We start from the raw sequence: 23593 nt of genomic DNA, 5'->3' as shown, positions 1-23593 counted from the left end.
CAGAAATATGTTTCCCCACAGTATTTACATAGCTTGGCCTGATGCTCGCACTTTCTTTTTTATATTTTTATTCCAGTTACTTTCATTTCTTCTTTTTTGCCTTGAATTTTAGAAGAATCTTCATTACCATTCATTTCAGCACCACCAGTGGAATCCATTTTGTCACATACCCAGTATGTCTGCCTGCTGTCATTTCTTGATGGTTACAGTACTTTTGCATCCATCTCTTGGCACAGGCCAGAGCAAAGTGTAGCTTCCACTGAAGTCCCAGTCTCATCCATGGCTATGACAGTATTGAAGCTGCTGGGGTATGGGTGGTGCTGATTAATGACATTCAGAGCACAACCAGTGTGTCTGAGTGTCATGAAAGGTGTTGCTCATAGGGTTAGTTGTGCTACAATAGCACTGTCTGGCCCAGTGAGGAAAGCAATGGCAAACTACCTCACTCCTCATCTTGCCTAGTATGCCTCATTTTGGTACTGCCATTGGTTTTTGTGGTTTCCCTATAACTGCATAGCCTTTGGTGATGCTATTTGCAGATCCAAGCAGCCTCTGGGCTGATGACCTAACAGACAGACCCAGTATGTAAACAACGTAACACCAGAGACATCTGATGGGAAACTGTTCAGATATTTCAATACTGTCCCAACTCCATACATTGGTACGTTCTGGAAATACACAAAAATTTTGTGATGCTTTGTGCTTCGAGTTGGGGCGTTTTCTGCATCTACAAACATGAGTCCGAAGTTCAGCTATCCATACATACCATAAAGTGAATTTAGTTAAAAAGTGGAGTTGGGACATTCTTGAACTCACAAATTCAATTATTAGGAGGTGAAGCCAAACTGATCTTCTCCCAACTCAGCTTCAACTTGTTTCTCCATTCTTCTGTAAATAATATGTGTTGAAATTTTACAGGCATGAGATACTAAACTAATGGTGCGGTAGTTTTCACACCTGTCAACCAATGGCAGTACCAAAATGAGGCGTACTAGGCAAGATGAGAAGTGAGGTAGTTTGCCATTGCTTTCCTCACTGGGCCAGACAGTGCTATTGTAGCACAACTAACCCTATGAGCAACACCTTTCATGACACTCAGACATACTGGTTGTGCTCCGGCTTTCTTGGGAATAGGTATAACAACATTCTGCCGAAAATCGGATGGGACTTCTCCTGTCTCATACATCTTACACACTAAATGCAATAACCTTGCCATGCTGGTTTTTCCTAAGGCAGTCAGTAATTCAGAGGGAATGTCATCAATTCCAGGTGCCTTGTACTTATTTAGGTCACTCACTGCTCTGTCAAACTCTGACCTCAAAATTGGGTCTCCCATTTCATCAGGATCAACAGCCTCTTCTTGTTCCAGAACCAAATCATCTACATCTTTACCTTGATACAACTGTTGAATATGTTCCTGCCATCTTTCTGCTTTGTCTTCTTTCCCTATAAGTGGTTTTTCATCTGATTTCCTTTCTCCAAAGTTTTCCTTGATTTTCCTGTATGCAGCATCTACCTTTCCCAGGATCGTACAACCTTCGACATCCTTGCACTTCTCCTTCAGCCATTCTTCTTTAGCTACCTTGCACTTTCTATCTACTTCATTCTTTAATCGCCTGTATTCTTTTCTGCCCTCTTCATTTCTAGCATACTTGTATTTTTGTCGTTCATCAATCAGGTCTAGTATCTCCTGAGTTATCCACTGATTCTTAGTTGATCTTTTCTTCCTTTTTAAAGTTAAGAACTTCATTTTGGTCCGTATTGAATCTAGATTTACACTATAAATTGAGGATAATTATGTCCACCTTTTCAATACAAATACAATGTGACGTCATTAACACATCACGAATTTATTACCTTTCAAAAATTTCTCGACAACGTAGTGCTTGGGGTCCGTCTTGGATCGAGATATTTCTAGAACTTCAAAGACCTTGAATGTAATGCTCCAAGAAATTCTGGTTCACCAGTCCACTCCTGTTAAGTCGATCTATATTTTAAGAACACTTGCAAAGATGGAACATTATGTATATGAATATTGCACAACAACATTATATAATGAAATAAGAATTTCATTCTATTCAAACCCCAAAAACAGAGTGAACCTGTAATCAATTCTAAAAGGAACTGTTTTGCCCACTAAAAACCTTTACTCAAGGGACCTCTATAATGGACAAATAATGTTTTAAAGTCTAAAATAATATCAGCCGAACTTATCATTTTACTCGATTTGTTGTTAAATAACCAAACTGCATTAACGTAAGACATTGAGTTACCAAAGATTTATACTGTAACATACCTCTACACCTAGTACAAATAGTACTGTTTCCAATTTGATAATAGGTGAACTCATTTTAATATATGTCACTTTTAGGTATTTTTGACCAAAATGCACAATTGCCTTTAAACGCCTAGTAGTTATAAAATTTTCAAAAATTGAAAAAATATTTTAACTGGATGCTAAATCAGCATTTTGTAATATTTAAAGAACCTGACAAAGCTTTAACTTTAGTCAAACACTGTATATAAGAAATAAGTCATAATATGTTGCATATAATATGCTACCAATTTTAATCTTAAGTTTTAAGGCCTACACCAAAAATTTTAATAGTTATGTAAGAATATGGTCAATTTTATTTATATATTTATGTTGTATGTTATGTTAATATTGTACTTATGCCTTGTCACAAAGTTTCCTATGGCTGATGATGGCATACAAATAATGCCAAAACCGGTCCCAATTTTTTGAAAGGTAATAAATTCGTGATGTGTTAATGACGTCACATTGTATTTGTATTGAAAAGGTGGACATAATTATCCTCAATTTATAGTATTTTCTTCCTACCTAACATTTCTTCAGCAGCCCTACTGACTTCATTTTTCATGACTATCCACTCTTCCTCTATTGTGTTTCATTCAGCCTTTTCATTTAGCCCTTGTGCAACATATTCCTTGAAACAATCCCTCACACTCTTTTCTTTCAACTTGTCTAGATCCCATCTTTTTGCATTCTTTCCTTTCTTCAATTTCAACTTCAGATGGCATTTCATGACCAACAAGTTGTGGTCAGAGTTCACGTCTGCTCCTGGGAAAGTTTTGCAATCCAGCACCTGGTTTATGAATCTCTGCCTAATCATAATGAAGTCTATTTGATACCTTCCAGTGTCTCCAGGTCTCGTCCACGTATACAGCCATTGTTTGTGGTGTTTGAACCAAGTATTGGCAGGGATTAAATTATGATCAGTGCAGAATTCAACCAGTCGACTTCCTCTTTCATTCCTTTGACCCAATCCTAATTCTCCTACTGTATTACCTTCTCTTCTTTGGCCTACCACTGCATTCCAGTCTCCCATCACAATTAGATTCTCGTCACCTTTTACATATTGTAGTAAATCTTCTATTTCTTCATATATTCTTTCGATTTCCTCATCATCCGCTGAACTAGTAGGCATATAGACCTGCACTATTGTGGTGGGCATTGGTTTGGTGTCTATCTTGACGACAATAATTCTTTCACTATGCTGGTCATAATAGCTTACCCGCTGCCCTGTTTTCTTATTCATTATTAAACCAACTCCTGCATTTCCCCTGTTTGATTTTGTGTTGATAATTCGGTAGTCGCCTGACCAAAAATCCTGTTCTTCCTGCCAACGTACTTCACTTATACCAACTACATCTAACTTAAGTGTATCCATCTCCCTTTACAGATTCTCTAACCTACCACAACAATTCAAACTTCTAACATTCCACGCATCGACTCGCAGAATGTCATTATCCATCTTTCTGATGATCGCCCCCTCTCGTGTAGTCCCCACCCGGAGATCCGAATGGGGACTAGTTTACCTCCGGAATATTTTACCTGGGAGGAAGCCATCATCAGTACATCATTCATACAGAGAGAGCTGCATGTCCTCGGGAGTTAGTTACGGCTGTAGTTTCCCGTTGCTTTCAGCCGTGAAGCAGTATCAACACAGCTAAGCCATGTTGAATATTATTACAAGGCCACATCAGTCAATCATCTAGACTGCCGCCCTTGCAACTTCCGAAAGACTGCTACCCCCCTTTCGATGAAACATTCCTTAGTCTGGTCTCTCAACAGATACCCATCCGATATGGTTGCACCTGCGGCTCGGCTATCTGGGCTTCATTGGGACACGCAAGCCTCCCCACCATGGCAAGGTCACATGGTACGCAGGGGAGGCAATTAAAGTTAAGGATGGTAAAGTAATTGGGGAGATACTCTCTAAAGTAGGGCTGAAACAGGGATGTAAGTTGTCCCCAATCAAAAGGATTTACGTTGGGAGTTTACCCAAGTCTTGAGAATCAGGATATTCTGGGTCTCATTTTTGCAGATGACATCCTCCTTCTCACACTGACTCCTGCGAGTATGCAGGGTAGTATAAATGAAATGATAAATTACTGCAAAGATTGGAATTTTAATACACAGAAAACGAAGGTAATGGTTTGTAAAAAAAAAAAAAGCTATAAATTATCAAAGAATGAAAAATGGTGGATGGGCGAGGCAAAATTAGAAGTTGTTAATAAAATAGAGTATCTGGGTACGATAATAAGTGGAAATGGGAAATGGTCAGAACAAATAAAAAGAACAAAACTGAAGGGTATGGGTTCACTGTCAGCTATTAACATGTTAGACAAAAAAATGCCAAACACTGATTACAGGGTGCATAAAAATTTATTTAATGCAGTAGTTAAATCAAAGGTATTGTACGGAACAGAGATCTGGGAGGTTGAAAAAGTTTCTACACTTGAGGTAATCACAAGTAAATTTGCCAAAATAATAATGGGACTAGCCAATTGTACACCCAACTGTGGTGTAAGAATGATATGCAATGATGTAAGTCTTCAGGGAGATATTGTTAAAAAGATAATTAAGTATTGTTAAGACTGGAGTTGGGAGCAGGAGGTGAAATGTTACAGATAGCCTACCAACACCAAATGAAATATCAGAACCAAGGATACTGGGTGGATGGGGTAAAGAATATTTTGGAAATGGTAGGAATGGGGTACTACAGGGAAAGGGCTTGTTTAGAGCAGTAAAGAATATGTAAAAAAAAGTCTGAAGAGTGAAGGACATTGAAAAGCAACAAATTGTTTCACAGTGAAAAAATAAATGGTCACTAGAGGAATTTTGTAATGTAATTGGGAGAATGGGGATAAATGTAGATAATATAACAAAAAGGGAAATGAGGGGAATAATATGGTGGCTAATGGGAATACACACAAATAAAGCATGCAGAAAGAACAAGGATGATAACACATGTTTATTATATTCTGAAGAAATGGGATGGGCACACCTTATAAAAGATTGTTTAGAGACAAGGGAAATAAGGGAGAAATTTATGGATGAGGAGCATAGGAGGAAAATTGACAATGAAACTCATTTGTATACCATTGTAAAGTTATTGAACAGAGAATGGATGCACCCGGGAAGAATTGCTAAATTATTCAACACTGAAAAAAAAATAAAAAATGAAATGGCGTATGGTTTTTAGTGCCGAGAATGTCCGAGGACAAACGCTCGCCAGATGCAGGTCTTTTGATTTGACGCCCGTAGGTGACCTGCGCGTCGTGATGAGGATGAAATGATGATGAAGACGATGCATACACCCAGCCCCGTGCCAACGAAATTAATCAATTATGGTTAAAATTCCCGACCTTGCCGGGAATCAAACCCAGGACCCCTGTGTCCAAAGGCCAGCACGCTAACCGTTTAGCCATAGAGCCGGACATTCAACATTAAGGGGAGATGTAGGTCAGAATTTGAAAAATGTACCAAAAATGTTCTGTACTAATTTAAAAGAGCACGGTTTAAATAACATACTACAGAAATTTTATTTATGAATTCCATGAGGAAATGTGTTTTTAAAAGATATTTTCCAAATGTTTGTACATTCCACGCCCACATAACTCATGCACGATGTGGAAAAATAATTGATAGAGGTAAGAATTGTTGCATGTTAGTCAGTGACGGAATTGTGCCTAAGGTAACCTAGACAATATAACTTTGTTGAAGTCTAGAGCTATTAGGTACGTAGATGATATTTGTAGCATGTAAAGAATGAACCATCAAATTCTATTTAAACTGCATGTTCTGAAAATACAATATTAATATTCAGTGGAGACGTTGGACATGGTATGCAGGTACTGTGGATGACTACTGTTGTGACCCTTACTTTGTGTTTTGCTCTTTAAACTTCCATTTATTAACATAATTTTTCTAACATTCATTCCAGGCTATTCTTTCTCTGTTCAATTCCTAAATCATTTATGTATTAAAATTGATTTATTATTTTTCCTGACACTGCTTTATTTCTGTTTTTTATTTATTTGTTATGTACAGTTATGCTAAAGGATATCAACATTTGTATACTGCATGTATCAAAAATAAGAAAAGATTACAATAATCAATACCCTCTCCTGAACAGAGCTGCACCACCTTGGGATGAAGATACAAGGACACTTTTACTTTATACAAGGCAGTAAATTCATAATGAACTGTAATGATCAGTGTATTACTTTAAAATATTTCAAATATCATGGGGAGAGGGTGAGTAAATCGAGGCTCTCAAGGCTAGTTGTGGAAGTTCATGTTAATTCCTGAGTTAAACTTTCATTGATGAAGTATAGTGTAGGAATGGTAGTGTCTGTTGTTGAAACTTGGATGATGTTATGAGATAGTGAGATGAGAATGTAAAAAAGGAGTAGCTATCTCATATTGAGACCGAGTGCTTCTCTGGACTTGAACACTGACTGATGTCCAACTTCAGAGTCCCTTGTAGCTAGTGGGTGGGAGAATTTTCAACAGTATAACAAACATAATTTGGTGGATCTAGGTATAAATGGGAATCAGAAGACCTATGCCGTGAGTTTTACAGCTAATTAAGTGACCAAATCATTGGTTGGCTTGAGTGTTGGTAGTTAAACCAAAGTACTACAAGGGTGGGCAAAGTTTGCATTGAATTTGCTATGTAATGTTGATTGAGATGCAGTGGTGGTGATCTTGTTTGGGATACGACATATTTGTGGTGTCTTCGTGAAAGTAATGGTATTGTGTACATGAAAGCTGACTTATCATTTGATGCATAAAATTACAGAAATGGGTTCAGTTTTTACACTAGTAGAGGATTTTTCTTTCAGAAAGCAGGAAAATATTGCTGTACCATAATTTCCAACAACTATGCTCCAGATATACAGGTGTAAGCCAGTCATTCCTCCTGATTAACTGGATTTAGATCTCGTTTACTAGGGGACCCGTGCGAGATATCTTGCATGTTCATAAAGTATGTGGTGGAGTAGCCCCCTGGTTAACTACTGGTGAACTAAGGAATACACAATTCAGTACAATATTAGACAGTCTTATTTGCCAATAAATGTAATCTTTGATTTTTTAACATTTAAGGTATCCACTTGAATGGAAGCAAATGCAAGTGCATTATTATACTGACGAATGTTCCGGAAGTAATTTTTGGTTTTACTATCATTCTTTTCTTAACTGATAATTACAGCATATTATAATGACATAAAACAGGCATCACAGCAGCCAAAATGTGAAGTGGACAGGAATGATGGCGCGTATTTTCCTACAGCAACAGTATTTTCAAATCGCACACTTCATACAATTATTTTAAACTCATTTTTTAACAAAATTATTGATATTTTTGAAATGAGAGTACAATTCGTCACTGCTAATGTCTATTTTCTTTTGAATGTTCATTTGTCACGTTCAGTTACTTGTGGATGCCGCAAAAGGGATCTATACTACCGAAATAATATATATGATTTTCTGTGCGATTTGCTGTCTTTTCTTGTATCCTAGGCTGATAAAAAAATACTGGCTTTAAATGTGTTCTTTTCACTTCTGCTATAGTAAATATATATATATATATACTGTTATTACATTTTTTCTAGAGAAGTAAGTATATTCTACCATCTTTTTTATGATTGCTGTTGACAACAGGAGGTAAGTTAACTTAAGTAAGGAATAGAACATCAAAAGGGATACATAATAGGATAAACACAATAACAGGTTAATGTGGTTTTCACTTGTTTGTTCATTTCCATTACATAAGTAAGTTGCTGGGCTGAGTAGCTCAGAGCCTTCTGAGCTCAAGGTGGGTTTGATCCCAGCTCAGTCCAGTGGTATTTGAAAGTGCTCCAATGTCAGCCTCATCCGGTAGATTTTACAGCCACATAAAGGAACTCCTGTGGGACAACATTCTGGCACCTTGGCATCTCCAAAAACTATCACAGTAGGTAGTGGGATGTAAAAACCAATGTTATTATTCTTATTATGATTATTAACAACAACACTTTCTCTTGTTTTATAAGTACAAACAAAAGAATACTAGAAGTACTCACTGACATAAGATTAGGTAAATTCAAGATACTTTTTTAATCTAATTTTTATTATGTGGAGATGTAAAAAGTATTCTATGCAATTCGTGGCATAATGTGAATTGACCAGTTTCAAACTCTATTGCCAGTCCTCACTATCGCTTGGGCACAAAATTGTTCTCGACTCCTGACCTCGCTTATGACATAAATGACTCTTAAAGTAAGAGAAAATGTTGGTCTACAGTTATATGCCTGGAGTATAGTTGAGGAAAATTATGGTAAGCTTCTTGTGAATAGGCCTGCCCCACGGTGTAGGGATAGCATGCCTGTCTGTTACCCGGAGACCACGGGTTCGATTCCCGGCCATGTTAGAGATTTTACCCGGATCTGAGGGCTGGTTCGAGGTCCACTCAGGCTACGTGATTACAATTGAGGAGCTATCTGATGTTGAGATAGCGGCCCTGGTCTAAAAAACAAGAATACTGTAATGACTGACGGGATTAGTTGTGTCAACCGTGACACCTCGTAATCTGCATGCCTTCTGGTTGAGCAGTGCACAGTGCATAATTTCAGCAATCTATCCGGCCAAAACTCGTATCTCGGAAACTAATGGACCGATTTACATAAAACTTAGTATGTAACTGCTATTATTGGAGATAATGAAGTGTGTGGTCAATCAAGTACAAAGAACAAATTACTACGCCAGGAATAGAATTAGTAATCTTTGTAATTTTAATCATTTTTAGTTATAGCTTTAAAAAATTAAATAGATGTTAATAGTGGGACATGCTGTTTAGAATGTTTAAAAACAGATACGGGAATGCATGTAGTTAGTCATTAGATGCAGTTACATCAGAATCGCTAACTTCACTGTCATTATCTCCTTCAGCAGAACCAGATACAGCAGACTTAGAAAGTAAGTTGAGCACTTCTCGTGAAAGCTGAATCAACTTCCTTCTCCTTGATTTCCCTAATCTGGTAATGTAAGGGTCCGATGATATAAACAGCCTATGGAAAAGGTCGGTATTTGTGTTTTTCTGGAAGGTTTCCTGTTATCTTTATTCCTGGTCTCCTGGGCTTCCTTTGAGAGTTGTCTAATAGGTATAATACAGTGCCTAATTACCTCCTCTCCATGAACCAAGAATTTGTGCAAAGTTACAGGCATGTAGTACGATTTGTATTTTTGTAAGTATAATTGTATAGTTTCCTTTGCGTACATTCCAAATGTCACTTTATCAATGGCATACCCACACGAAAGAGTTTCTAAGATGACAAGTAGATGGTTTATTAAATTTTGATCTACTCCATTAATATCCGCAGAAGTGGAAGCCTCTCTGAAGAATCTTCTAGCGGTTTCCATCATTGGTATTGCCAGCACTTTGCTTCGGATATCAACCAATAGACCGGTTTCCTCCCTGAACCAAACCTATATATTCTTCTTTCTTCAACCAGTTTCTTCACCTTTCTTACATCAAGTCTGTACATTATATGTAATAGGCATTCGAAACATCGAATCCATGCATGAAGTGGTCATAACCCAAACTTAAGTGTTGTTGGGTTAATTACTCTTTCAGTCACTTCAGGAATATTATTCATCCCTTTAGGGGACGTGCCACATATATAGCACCCTTTGGGAAGACTGATAGGAAGACAATGCACTGCACACTTTTCCGTCCACCACAGTGAAGTGTAGCTCATGTTCAACCGCTCTGTGAACCGCTGGCAACTCACTTCTCTAGTGAAGTCATCTACAGTATTTATTTATTTATTTATTGCATGTGTATTTTAGGCTTTAAATCAGTGTTATGCAATAAGCCTACATGTGTGATTTCTTTCTTTAACATTAATACTGTGATCTTTTATAGTTATAGTTATCTGCCGTATTTATTAATTGCGTCTTTTTTCTAGCTTTTATTGTCTGGATAAATTTATTAAATGCAGTTAAATACATCCCCCGCCCCTCGAACCAATAAAATTATTTGTTTATTTTCTCCCGCAATTTGCCTTATATTTCAGTGCTGAGGTTTCTCATGTGCCGTAGTTTACCTCTGATTCTGTACAAACCAAAAGTGGCCCCTGTAAATCCCACATCCCCGTTAGTTCATAAAAATAATTTGTAGCTTAGTTTCTTCAGCTTTTTGTCTTGAACTTAAATACTGAATTTCAGAAATTTATGTGCCGCTTTTTTCCCGTGATGGCGTTGAGAAAAGCCATTCAATATGGCAACCCTGTTGTCATAACAGCAATACTGTTTTCTTAACATGGAATGAGCTATAGAACTGGCAGGCTCATCCTGACGTTGTGATGCACGTCCTTCTGCAAGGCTCATTCCCTGGTCAAACCAACTTTTATTGTACTTCAGCAATTTGTCCCTTTTTCTGCTATATTTTGTCCAGCGTGATCGAATTTTAGCACACAAAATACTGACAGACTTCCTTATTGACTTGGATATATCCTCAGAACAATCCTTCAAGCCTACATGTTCAATTACAACATTTGCAATAGCATCGTTCCGCTTATATTCCCTGCTGTTCCTCAACAGCTCGAAAAACGACCTCCAGGTTACAGAGTACGTGGCTTCTGAAAATTTTTTATTACTCTCATGGTCGCGCCTGGTTGCAGCAAAAAGTCACAGTTTTCTATTCATTAAAGTATAGATAACTCTTCCAAAAGACTTCCTCCCTGAGGAAATCAAAGGCACTCCATTTTGAAAGTCAGCCCAAATTTGTATAATTAGATAACGCTTGGACACCCTGTACCTGAATTTTAAGTCCATATTCCGGACAAAAATATAGTAATTTTCAGAAAATGATACATACTATATAAAATACATACCTTCATCTAACATAATCACATTGCAAGCTAAAGAAATATTTTGTTCTGACGTCCTTACTGAGCCCTCACATAATAGTAACTGCGCGCTCGCCTCACCAGAATATGATGCCCTAATGGAGGAGATCCACTTTAGGCCTTGGGTGAGATTAGATAATCAGACAGCGTGACTTTTCAATACTTAATTACTGTACCCAAGAGTCTTATAAACACGACTCACAGAAAATGCGCACCAAAGACAAGGATTGAAAATATTATTTTTGGCCGGCTGGATGCTAGAAATTACCCACTGTGCAGTGGTCGTTTGGTAGGCCATGACCCTTTGGGGCTTTTGTGCCATGGGGTTTGGTATTATTCTTGTAAATAGTGTTGATGGAATACATGTAGTTGAGGAATTTTTTTCTATTTCAGGATCTCGCATGTTAGAGTCATCAGTCACAAGAAGGCATGCAAAGTTCTGCCAGCGCTGCGCTCAACTGTGGTGAGGATGTCTCACTGCTCCTGAGTTGGTGCTGTTTGCTGTGGTTCTCAACTTGTCACCAATTTGTATTGGATTATAAACTGTTGGGTATTTAATTGGTGTATGTAACATACAGATTTTAGGAAGTAATGGACATTTTGAACTTTTTCAAAGGCTGTTCAAGAGGTGTGTTATGTTAGGAGTGATAAATATGTGTTCAAAAATAGTTTCCATTCCAGAAAGAGAGATAGAAACTGTCATGTCTCTCATCTGTAAATACTGAAGGAAGTGTGTATGCCACATCATCATTAATTGTGATAATTTAATATTTCAACATCATTCAGTGAGATGTATGATATACCTATTATCTTGAGAAACTGCAAGTGAGGACCATAGCTTAGCACTTGGTGTCATGCTTTCTATGTAACTTTGTAATTCTCTATTTTTTACTCTGTATTTGTACCAAAAAAATCAATAAAAATATGCACTTTTTGAAGAATGTAGTTAATTAGAAGTGATGCACATGATGGTTAATCCTTAACAATCAAAAAAGTTTGGTTAGTTATGTAACTCTACGTGTACTTACTTTTCTGGAGATGTATGGGAGTTTTGATATCTATTCTTAAGGTTGAAAAGATTTTAATACTAATCTCCAACAGAAATGAAATACTTTACATGATTACATAAATGCTGGAAATACAAAATTTATAGATATGCTCTTATTGACTTTTGCTCTCTGTATACCATGTCTTAAAGCAAACACTTCTCTTAAGGACTGGTCTTATTGAAAGGGTTTTGTAGAGAAAGTGACTTTCTTTTTGTCTTTCTTTGTCCTGTCTGTTACTTCACTAAGCATAATCTGTCATCATCTGCTGAGTGTGCAGGCTGCTCATCTTATCAGGAGAAATCTATTCCAAAGTCTATGAACTGCTATTTTATAAATATCATATTGCCCAAGTGTTGCTGAAAGCTAAAATGCTGCTGTTAATGCATACTATTCTTAGAATAAAGATATATTCCCAGGTATGAACATAACAGAAGATCGTGATGTCAGAATATATCAGACATACCAGTGCAAAGGGTTAAAACCAGTGTTAAATCTTTGATCCTTAATAACATTATATCATCTAGTACAATGACATATCCATCAACATACAAGAATATTATCATTTTATGATCTGGCTTCTTTACAGTCAACAACAATTTTAAGCTTCATGCTACAAGATAAACTGTGATGTCATATTTTAGGTAGTATAGAGACAATCACTTTCAGCATAAGAGGAAGCACAATCAAATAAAAAGTAAACTTCAGCTAAACTAACAAGTTCACCTAAAGACCGAGCTCGATAGCTGCAGTCGCTTAAGTGCGTCCAGTATTCGCGAGATAGTAGGTTCAAACCCCACTGTCGGCAGACCTGAAAATGGTTTTCCATGGTTTCCCATTTTCACACCAGGCAAATGCTAGGGCTGTACCTTAATTAAGACCACGGCCGCTTCCTTCCCACTCCTAGCCCTTCCCTGTCCCATCGTCGCCAAAAGACCTATCTGTGTCGGTGCGACGTAAAGCAACTAGCAAAAAAAAAAGAAGTTCACCTAAAGGGGTGATCATATGTATGAAAAATGAGATTATAAGCCCCTTGTAACTTTGATAGGAACAGGAAGAGTTCAAATCTTCAATAAATGAGGTTATCAGCTAAAAAGGAGGTAAGAGTCCTTAAAGACAGGAAAAGCAAGTACTCCCTAAGTCTCTCAAATTATCCTCATGATCAGAACGGGACTAAAGATGGCGTAAGAAAGATTACACAGGAAAAATGGAAAAGGAAGCTTGTTAAAAGTGGAAGCCTGATCCAGTGGTAGCTACATTGTGTAATAAATTGTGAACCTTGCTGGAGACACTTTTTGTACAGCACTGCAAAAGCTTTACTAGCATTTATATGAAATTGTATAATATAGAAAGATGGCAACATGAAAAGGAACACATAACAGGATATACACAATGACAGGTCAGTCTGAGAAGAGTGAGCAACAGAAAGAGAAGACGAGGCCTAATATGAATCTAAAAATTGAAACTGATGGGCTGTATCTTACCAATTCCAGGACAAAAGGAACCTGACGAGTTAATAAGTAATGGAAAGAAACAAGTGACAAGTCACCCTTTGTGTTGGTCCTTCCTTTTGGGTATTTTATCAACTGTATTCCTAGCAGCTATTAATTTAAGCAAATTGTTTATAAATTCACATGTGTTCCCATTCTCATTTCCCACAATTTTTTATGCCAAAAACTAGAATATCAGAAGAACTGTACAAAGGATATCTCAAGGACCACACTTAGGAAGAGATTTTGTTTTCTCATTGTTGTTCTTCACTGAACTAAAGAAGTCAACATCAAACTGTACCTGAGGAAATTCAATGTTCTACAACAAATTTCAATGTTGATAAATACAGGAAGTATTCAGTACAATCAATGAACAAAAAAATGAAATGGAGTATGGCTTTTAGTGCGTGGAGTGTCCAAGGACAAGTTCGGCTCGCCAGATGCAGGTCTTTTGATTTGACGCCTGGAGGTAACCTGCGCATCATGGACAGAATAAAATAATGATGAAGAGAGCACATACACCCAGCCCCCGTGCCAGCGGAATAAACCAAATTATGGTTAAAATTCCTGACCCTGCTGGGAATCTAACCCAGGCCCCTGTCCTCAAAGGCCAGCACGCTAACCATTTAGTCATGGAGCTGGACATACAATCAGTGACTGTCTATTTGAATATCAATAGTTTTAAAATAATTTATTATTTTGATATTTTTAGAGCTTTCTTGGATTAAGCTTAGATTGTGTACAATATTCCAGATTATCCTTATAGCATTATCAAACATAGATGAGAAACAGTGAGCAACATAAGGCCTGGGCGATATAAAAAACTATAGGGCACTGTAGGTTCCAGTTATTCCAAAGAATATTCTAAATTGTGTAGCGTTCCTGATGCCATCATTTTCATGTCACAAAACTAACAGATTTGCTATAGCAACAGACATGAAGAGATTTTTCATTTCACTACCAACACAATGACTCCTGGAATAATAGATCCTCCTTTATCAAGAGCCAATGGCCTCTCTGGAGGGCAAATGAGCAGGTAAAAGTGTAGGACATTCTCTTGCCCCTGAGGTGAGAAATTGCCATTAACTGGTCAATGGCATAGAATGCAGAAGGCAATGGGAAACCACTGCATTAAAATCCTTATGGATTTCCCAACGAGATGTAGCTCTCACTGTATGGAATGTGATGGTGATGGCCTCCCCTCATTTAAAATATTCTGGGGGTAAACTAGTCTCCATTTGGATCTCTGGTTAGGGATTACAAGAGAGAGGGTTAACATTGTCAACGAGGTGAATGCTGACAGTCGTATGAGTCAGAGTGTAGAATGTCAGAAGTCTAAATCAGGGAAATGGACAGATTGAAGTTAGACACAGTTGATATAAGCAAGGTATGTTGGCAGGAGGATCAGGATTTTTGGTTTTTGGTCAGGGGGCTACAGGATTGTTAATGTACCCGGCGGTACACCTCCACGCCGCTAATTCAAACATTGTGCCAGTTGAAACTCCTCTACTGGAGGAAGCCTGAACTTTAACAACCATGTCAATTCTAAAGTTTCTCTGAAGATGTCGCTATTGTAAATTTTGAAGAGTTCTGAACTGTGTCTTTTTCGATTTATATTTGTTTGCTCTGTAGTAAGAAGTGTGAACATTCTCTTCTAGATGGCACTACTGAAGAACTACAATTGTACACCCTAGTGCGAAGTGAAGGAACTGTTTTTTGAGAAATTTTGTGTTCATAAGTTTGTTCTTTGTTAAATTTCTTTCAGTCATTTTTTGGGTTGGCAGTATAACCCTTCCCTTTCCGCTTGTTTTGAATTTAGCCAATCCCGAATTTCTCTAATTAATTTTTGACCAATAACGTATGTCTTCTCCGATATGGATATGTTGCTTGATCCTAGCCAATAAAATTGAGGGGGGTGTGGGTTCTCATTCTTGAAAGGTCTCGAATGTTCCACGAGGGTATTTAAACTGCTGATTTTCTGGTCTCCGGGCCACTTCAGTAACATCTTTCCTAGTGTGATTATGTAGCAGGGGGCGGGAAGCGCCTCTTCCTTCGGGCAGCAGTTCTTCCATAAGGTAATGGCCTTTTAATAACTTCATTTCTTGCTAGCTCAGCAGTTTAACCCTCTGGGCAGGTTCGAAACTTTTATCATGTAACCTTCCTTTAAAATGTAAAAGACACTTGGTATAAATTCCGTCTCTTTAACTACAAATCGGGATAGAGAGTGCCTAACCCTCTCGAGCTCCCTCTCATATTGTTTTGAGGTGACTACGTTTTCATAACCGTTTTTCTTCGCTTCATAATGTAATAAAGTTTTCCTATCATGTCACCTCCGTAGTATGAGATTAGCCTTTGCATAAGCGGCCTAAGAGCCAAATAGGTTTTAAAAAAGGTGTATTAGGAGTGCAAGGTACACCTCCACTCAAGTTGGTATTTTGGGGCCATGTAATTGTCCTGTTTCTTTACTGAATAGGCCTCAGTAGGTTGGGTATTTTTACCCCTGTTCTTGTGTGCCTGGAGGGCAGCTTAAAGGTGGAGTTTGGTGTGGCCTTTGAATAGGCTTGAATTTGGAGAGCGGGTTGCTCTTTCTTAAAGTTGATTTTCTGTGTGCCTCGAGGAGGCCTTACTGGGTAATTGGGAGCGAGTGCTCCTTGGCTTGACTGGGGTTTTCTGCCCCTTTGTTGAACATTGTAGAAAGGTAAAGTTGAGCTTATAGCTCAAGGTTCATGAGTATTGCGCTCGAAGCCCAAATCTTGTAACAACTGTAATTGTACTTTCTTAATTTATCGATCTGCTATGTGGAACCTGTTATATTCTGTGATTTATTTATCTTGAAAAGAAAATATAACCTTTGTTAAAGTTTTAAATTAACTTTAATTTCGTAAGTTGAGACCTATTCATCCCAGCACCTTCTTTCACCTCTGCTGTTCCACAGATACCCCGGAACAAGTGGTAGCAGAGCGTGGTTGAATGGGTCTCAATTTAGCCCTTTTTGATGTCTAAATATTGCTTTTGATTTGAACTCTAAAAATGTTCTCCGTCGCTGGCATTTTTCGATTTTTTCCAAATTTGTATTCTTCTGTCATTATGTCCGGCCCTCGCGAGGTTCTCCATCCTTTCTATTTGCGTAAAGAAGAATTAATTTATGAACTAGCTCTCCGAAACATTCAATCTGGAGGCACGGTTGCGTTGGATGCTAATAAACTTAAAGATTCCCTTCAGTTGCCTATTACCACCCCAACGTTGGGAGAGAAAGAAATTGACGATGCTCTCTCCACGATCAATGACAATACTACTGAGCTAGCATCTGTAGTTAGCTTTTTTGAAGAAGGGAACCCATCGCCTAACCAACTTAAACGTGTGCAAGCTCGACTATTTCATTTTTATAATAGGCTTAATGATCTATTGTCTCTCAAGTTGAGTGACATTCAGGGAAAGGAGGCTAGTGCCCTCATTGAAAACATTTCTAAATTATCCAGTACTGTCGGTCACTTGTTATCGGGGGTAACACCTCCCAAAACTGACCCGCCCCTGGCGGTAAACACTGTTAGCGAGGAAACTTCTTCCAAAGGGGAAGAAAATGGAACATCAACAGTTACTCAAAAAAACCACTCCCCCATTAGAAACTGAGTCCGATCGTCGCACATCCATTCCACCCTTTGTGTTAAATAGGGCACCTTCGGAATCGGCTTCTCCACCACTTAGGCCCCTTTCTACTATGTCACCCGGTTTCAGCAGTTTACCCCATCCATTAGCTATGTTACTTAGAGGTATTTCCAAGTTTTCTGTTAACTCCACTACCGATGTCATTGCTTTCTTAAGGTTTTTAGTTGAATTCCAAGATCATGCCCTTGTTTTTTCTCTGTCTCCGTGTCAAATCCTTCAGATAATTTACCGTTATTCCATTGGTGTTCTCTCCGACAAGATAGTTAGGGCAATCGCTGAACAGTCATCCATAGAAGACTTCCATGCCCATCTGTTGGCAAATTTTATCCCCGCTCGAGCTAGGTCATCGCTCATTCAAAAGTACTACTACCGAGTACAACGGTTGGATGAGAATCTGGCAGACTTCATCCAAGACATCAAGTTTTACACTAGGGTGTTTGCCCTACATATCCCTGAAGATCAAATTGTTCAGGCTATTGTAGAAGGAATTTCACCACCTTACAGATCATACTTGTGTTTTGCGTCGTGTCCGCAAACTTTCGCTGAGTTAGAGGCTATGGCTGTCTCAACCGAAGGAGTCAGATACGCCGATACCTTGCGTGTCGCGAAAGAACCCCCTCCATCCTCTAGTAGTTTTCGGCCTCCACCTTGCCGACCCATCACACCCCATAAATGTTACGCTTGTGACCATCTTCGCAATAAATGTCCATTGATCAAATCTAGTAGGACAAATAATGGAGCAAGTTCATCCCAAGGTTGCCTTAAATGCGGCGCATTTTCACATATTGCCAAGAGCTGCCCTAATGCTAACAGCGCTTCCTCCTGCTCAACTTCTGGTGCAACTTCCACCAAGGCCACTAATAATAAGTGACTAGGGGTTTCGGCTGAGTCGGCGAACCCTTCTTCTCGAGGCTCAGTCCCAAGTAATCATGTCGTAATTTCAGGGAAAACTCTGTCTTCAAATTTATCTTTTGAAGGTCCCAAAGAATGTCTTAGGATTGCGGCGGATACCCCCGCACCTGTTCCTTTTCTCAAAATTGAATTAAATAATGAACCTGTAACAGCTTTATTAGATTCAGGCAGTGTGTGTTCTATTATTTCGGCTGAACCTATTCCAAATTGAAAACTGTTTGTAAACTTCCTGACTATTGCTCATCTTCATTTCAATATGTTTCGGCTAATTCTTCTCCATTAGAAATTTTAGGTTTTTTATATGCCAAAATTTGGATTTCTAAATTTACTTGGAAAGTTAAATTGTTTGTGGCCAAGCACTTGTCTTGAACCATTATATTGGGAGCCGACTTCATGTCCCATACTGGTCTAGTGCTCGATCTTCAAAGTAAGTCGAGCACATTCAAATTTGCTTCTAATTGTAAAATCCCTTTATTGAAATGTAATTCTGTGTCGTGTTCATCTGTTTCGCCTACCCAGGATGAGATGTTGTTAGATCTTAGACATCTACCTGAGGAGCAGGCTGATAATATTCGTAAGCTGTGTCAGTTGTTTCCAGAGGTGTTCTCGGATACTCTTGGTGTTACTGACCTTATTGAATACAAAATTCAGGTCACGGATTCGATTCCTGTCCGTTTTCCACCTTATAGGCTATCTCCACCTAAAATGAAGGCATTGAAAGAAATCATCGATCAAATGTTAAAGGATGGTATTATTCGGCCCTCTAAGTTGGCGTATTCTTCTCCTATATTTCTAGTCCCGAAACCCCAAGGTGGCTTCAGGCCTGTGATTGATTATAGGGCTCTCAATCGGAAGGTGGTGTTACAATCTGTGCCCCTTCCAGACCTTCACTCTTGTTTTTCACGGTTTCGGAAGGCTAAGTTCTTTACCATCTTGGATCTGAATCAGGCTTATAATCAAATTCCCCTGGCTGAAGAATCTAAACATCTTACAGCGTTTGCCACGGATTGGAATTTGTATGAATACAACCGTGTACCTTTCAGGCTCGCCACAGGAGCAGCTGTGCTTACGAGGCTACTAGACAGGGTTTTCTCCGACATTAAGTTTGAGTACTTGTACCACTATCTTGATGATGTCGTCGTATTTTCGGAGACCTTTGAAGAACATCTTGATCATCTGAAAGAAGTTCTCAATCGCCTTCGGAAGGCTGGGTTAAGGGTGAAGTTGTCCAAGGTCGCCTTCGCTAAGCCTTCCATGTCATTCCTAGGGCAAATTGTGTCGCCCGATGGTGTTGCAGTCGATCACTCTAGAACACAGGCCATCCGTGATTTCAAGCCTCCCAAGGATATCAAAGGTATTGCCAGATTCATTGGTATGGTGAATTTCTTCAGGAAATTTATTCCAAATTTCGCCAATAGAGCGGCGCCCTTGAACTTACTACGTAGGAAAGGCGTCAAATTTGAGTGGGGACCTTCTCAACAAGCCGCTTTTGAAGATCTCAAATTAGCTCTGTGTAATGCCCCTGTTCTGGCTATGCCCGTTTTCTCCAAGAAATTCATCATCCAAACCGACACGTCGTCGTCGGCGGTAGCTGCAGTCCTTCTTCAAGAGACTGAACTAGGGAGGCGACCCATCGCCTATGCCTCTAGGACTCTATCGGCTCAAGAAGCCAAGTATTCCATCTATGAGCTCGAAGGTTTGGCAGTTTTATTTGCTTTAGAAAAGTTCCGTCTCTATCTGGAACATGTCAAGTTCAACTTGGAAACTGATAACCAAGCCTTAAGCTGGGTCTTAGGTAGGCCGCGTCGTACTGGTGGGCCATCCAAATTTCTGCCTTCCAATTTGATGTTAGGCATATCAGAGGTACTGAAAATGTTGTGGCAGATGGACTAAGCCGTATGTTTTCCAATGATGTAGAGACCCATGAGCTGGTCAATAGTTCGTCACTTCCCGAGTCTATACGACCCGAGGTTTATGCCATTCTGACTGATGCTCCCATGTTGTTTAGGGATATTGAAAAATATCAGCGTGAAGATCCAGTGCTGGCTCCCATTATGGAAATCCTTTCTTCTGGGGAACATGTCGTCCCTTATGTATTGAGGAATGGTGTTTTATGTTGCCTGTCGAGGAATGATCAAAAAATGAAAGTTGTAGTTCCAGCTGTTCTTGTACCAATGATCTTCAAGTACTATCAGGAGACCCCATTAGGGGGGCATTTAGGCATCTTCAAATCCCGTGAAACGATTCGTGAAGTGTTCATCTGGAAGGGTATGGACGGAGAAATCCGTGAATTGGTAAAATCTTGTAAATCATGCTGGCTTAGTAAACCTACCATGTCAACTAAGCAAGGGCTTTTGTCTTCTCATCAAGCGTCGCGCCCCATGGAACGTCTCTACATCGATTACGTAGGACCCTTCCCCCAGTCAAAGGGGAATGCCAACAAGTTCATCTTTGTATGTGTAAATGGTTTTACAAGATTTTCTTGGTTATTTCCAACTAAGCTGGCTACCGCCCAGTGCACCATTACTTGTTTAAATTCCATTTTTGCTTCTTTCGGTCCATGTCAATACATTGTGTCTGATAATGCTAAAGCTTTCACATCCAATCTCTTTCGTAAATTCTGTTTTGACCTGTCCATATTGCATGTAACAACATCTGCTTACTAACCTCAACCATCTCCAGCGGAACGGGTCAACAGTAATCTAAGATCGGCCCTTATTGCCTATCATCACGACGATCATTCTAGGTGGTACACATCCCTGCATTGGTTAGCTTTTGCTTTGAATTCGGCGGTTCATGAATCCCATAAATTTACTCCAGCTACTTTGCTGTTCAAGTTTGTTCCAAACACGCCGCTCTCTAACCTTTGGTCTCTGAGCAACATTCTACCTGAGACAATAGATCCTGATAATATTAAAGATCTTTGGAAGAAGGCTAAAGCCAATCTTAAAGTCTCTCATGAAAAAGTTCGAGAAAGATATGATCGTGAACGGAGACCCACCCATTTGAAGGTAGGCGACCAGGTTATGGTCAAGAATTTTGTTCCCGCGGGCAAGCTTGCCCCCAGATTTCATGGGCCATGTATTATTCTTGATTTCCTTACACCTGTTACTTTATTATTAAGCAATCCAGCCACCGAGAGGATATTTAGGATTCACCAGAACTTCCACGCCGCTGGCCCCTCTGCCTCACCACAAAGACTATACCCTAAAATCATTATGGTCCAACAAAATTCTGCCGCCGAGATCTTAATGTTTCAGTGCCCCCGCAGCCGTGCAGCGCCATTCCGCTCCTGTAGTAGAGAACGGGCCCGATCTACTCCAGTGAGGACAACCTGTGTACGGCGAGCCGGAGCCCTCCTCCCGGCCAAGGCTGATGTGTGGCGCCCTTCCGGCAACTGTCCGCGGACTGTAAACAATCGTCGCGTGTGCGGCATGTTTCACCACCACTACCCCTCTCATAGTGCGGGAGAGCGGTATCTCAGGGTACTTGAGGGGTCCGAGCGGCCCCCTCTGGACACAAGCTACTGCGGCTGGTCTCGCGATCAAGTAATAGGCAACTAATGTACTTAATCAGCTACATGGACATTTCATATCAACAATTACTACATTTTTGGATTCAACTGCAACATTTGGTGGACTTAGAAAAACATTTTTTTTTTTTTCCCTTTCAAGAATTAAAAGTTTTCTTTCTGAATTCAACTGCTACAAGCATAAAGTCATTACATCTAAAGCTACTACAAAGAATTTTGAAACTGGATCCAACCAATTTAAGAAAACTTGTTTGTAAACCCTTCTTCAATTAATTTCTATATCAACATCATAACTTAGACCTTGTTTTAAAACAAAATTTGGTGTTCTTCTTGTTAGCCCTTGGAAGGACTTTTGGCGGGGGGAGGTCTGTACCGGGCGGTACACCTCCACGCCACTAATTCAAACATTGCGCCAGTTGAAACTCCTCTACTGGAGGAAGCCTGAACTTTAACAACCATGTCAATTCTAAAGTTTCTCTGAAGATGTCGCTATTATAAATTTTGAAGAGTTCTGAACTGTGTCTTTTTCGATTTATATTTATTTGCTCTGTAGTAAGAAGTGTGAACATTCTCTTCTAGATGGCACTACTGAAGAACTACAATTGTGCACCCTAGTGCGAAGTGAAGGAACTGTTTTTTGAGAAATTTTGTGTTCATAAGTTTGTTCTTTGTTAAATTTCTTTCAGTCATTTTTTGGGTTGGCAGTATAACCCTTCCCTTTCCGCTTGTTTTGAATTTAGCCAATCCCGAATTTCTCTAATTAATTTTTGACCAATAACGTATGTCTTCTCCGATATGGATATGTTGCTTGATCCTAGCCAATAAAATTGAGGGGGTGTGGGTTCTCATTCTTGAAAGGTCTCGAATGTTCCACGAGGGTATTTAAACTGCTGATTTTCTGGTCTCCGGGCCACTTCAGTAACATCTTTCCTAGTGTGATTATGTAGCAGGGGGCGGGAAGCGCCTCTTCCTTCGGGCAGCAGTTCTTTCATAAGGTAATGGCCTTTTAATAACTTCATTTCTTGCTAGCTCAGCAGTTTAACCCTCTGGGCAGGTTCGAAACTTTTATCATGTAACCTTCCTTTAAAATGTAAAAGACACTTGGTATAAATTCCGTCTCTTTAACTACAAATCGGGATAGAGAGTGCCTAACCCTCTCGAGCTCCCTCTCATATTGTTTTGAGGTGACTACGTTTTCATAACCGTTTTTCTTCGCTTCATAATGTAATAAAGTTTTCCTATCATGTCACCTCCGTAGTATGGGATTAGCCCTTGCATAAGCGGCCTAAGAGCCAAATAGGTTTTAAAAAAGGTGTATTAGGAGTGCAAGGTACGCCTCCACTCAAGTTGGTATTTTGGGGCCATGTAATTGTCCTGTTTCTTTACTGAATAGGCCTCAGTAGGTTGGGTGTTTTTACCCCCTGTTCTTGTGTGCCTGGAGGGCAGCTTAAAGGTGGAGTTTGGTGTGGCCTTTGAATAGGCTTGAATTTGGAGAGCGGGTTGCTCTTTCTTAAAGTTGATTTTCTGTGTGCCTCGAGGAGGCCTTACTGGGTAATTGGGAGCGAGTGCTCCTTGGCTTGACTGGGGTTTTCTGCCCCTTTGTTGAACATTGTAGATAGGTAAAGTTGAGCTTATAGCTCAAGGTTCATGAGTATTGGGCTCAAAGCCCAAATCTTGTAACATCTGTAATTGTACCTTCTTAATTTATCGATCTGCTATATGGAACCTGTTATATTCTGTGATTT

At 39.3% G+C, this 23593-nt stretch overlaps 1 protein-coding gene across 1 annotated transcript in view; it reads left to right on the top strand.

Annotated features, from left to right (window-relative positions):
* Positions 1-12100, top strand: part of LOC136874423 (uncharacterized) — a 463178-nt gene extending 451078 nt beyond the window's left edge. The window contains exon 15 of the mRNA XM_067148056.2: positions 11596-12100. The gene's annotated coding sequence lies outside the window, so the exon portion shown is untranslated. The remainder of the gene's footprint in view (positions 1-11595) is intronic.
* Positions 12101-23593: the final 11493 nt, after the last annotated feature.

This window comes from Anabrus simplex, chromosome 5 (genome assembly GCF_040414725.1).
Source record: "Anabrus simplex isolate iqAnaSimp1 chromosome 5, ASM4041472v1, whole genome shotgun sequence".
NCBI lineage: Eukaryota > Metazoa > Arthropoda > Insecta > Orthoptera > Tettigoniidae > Anabrus > Anabrus simplex.
Note: the sequence above shows the minus strand (reverse complement) of the source record. Positions and strands in the feature narration are given on the sequence as shown.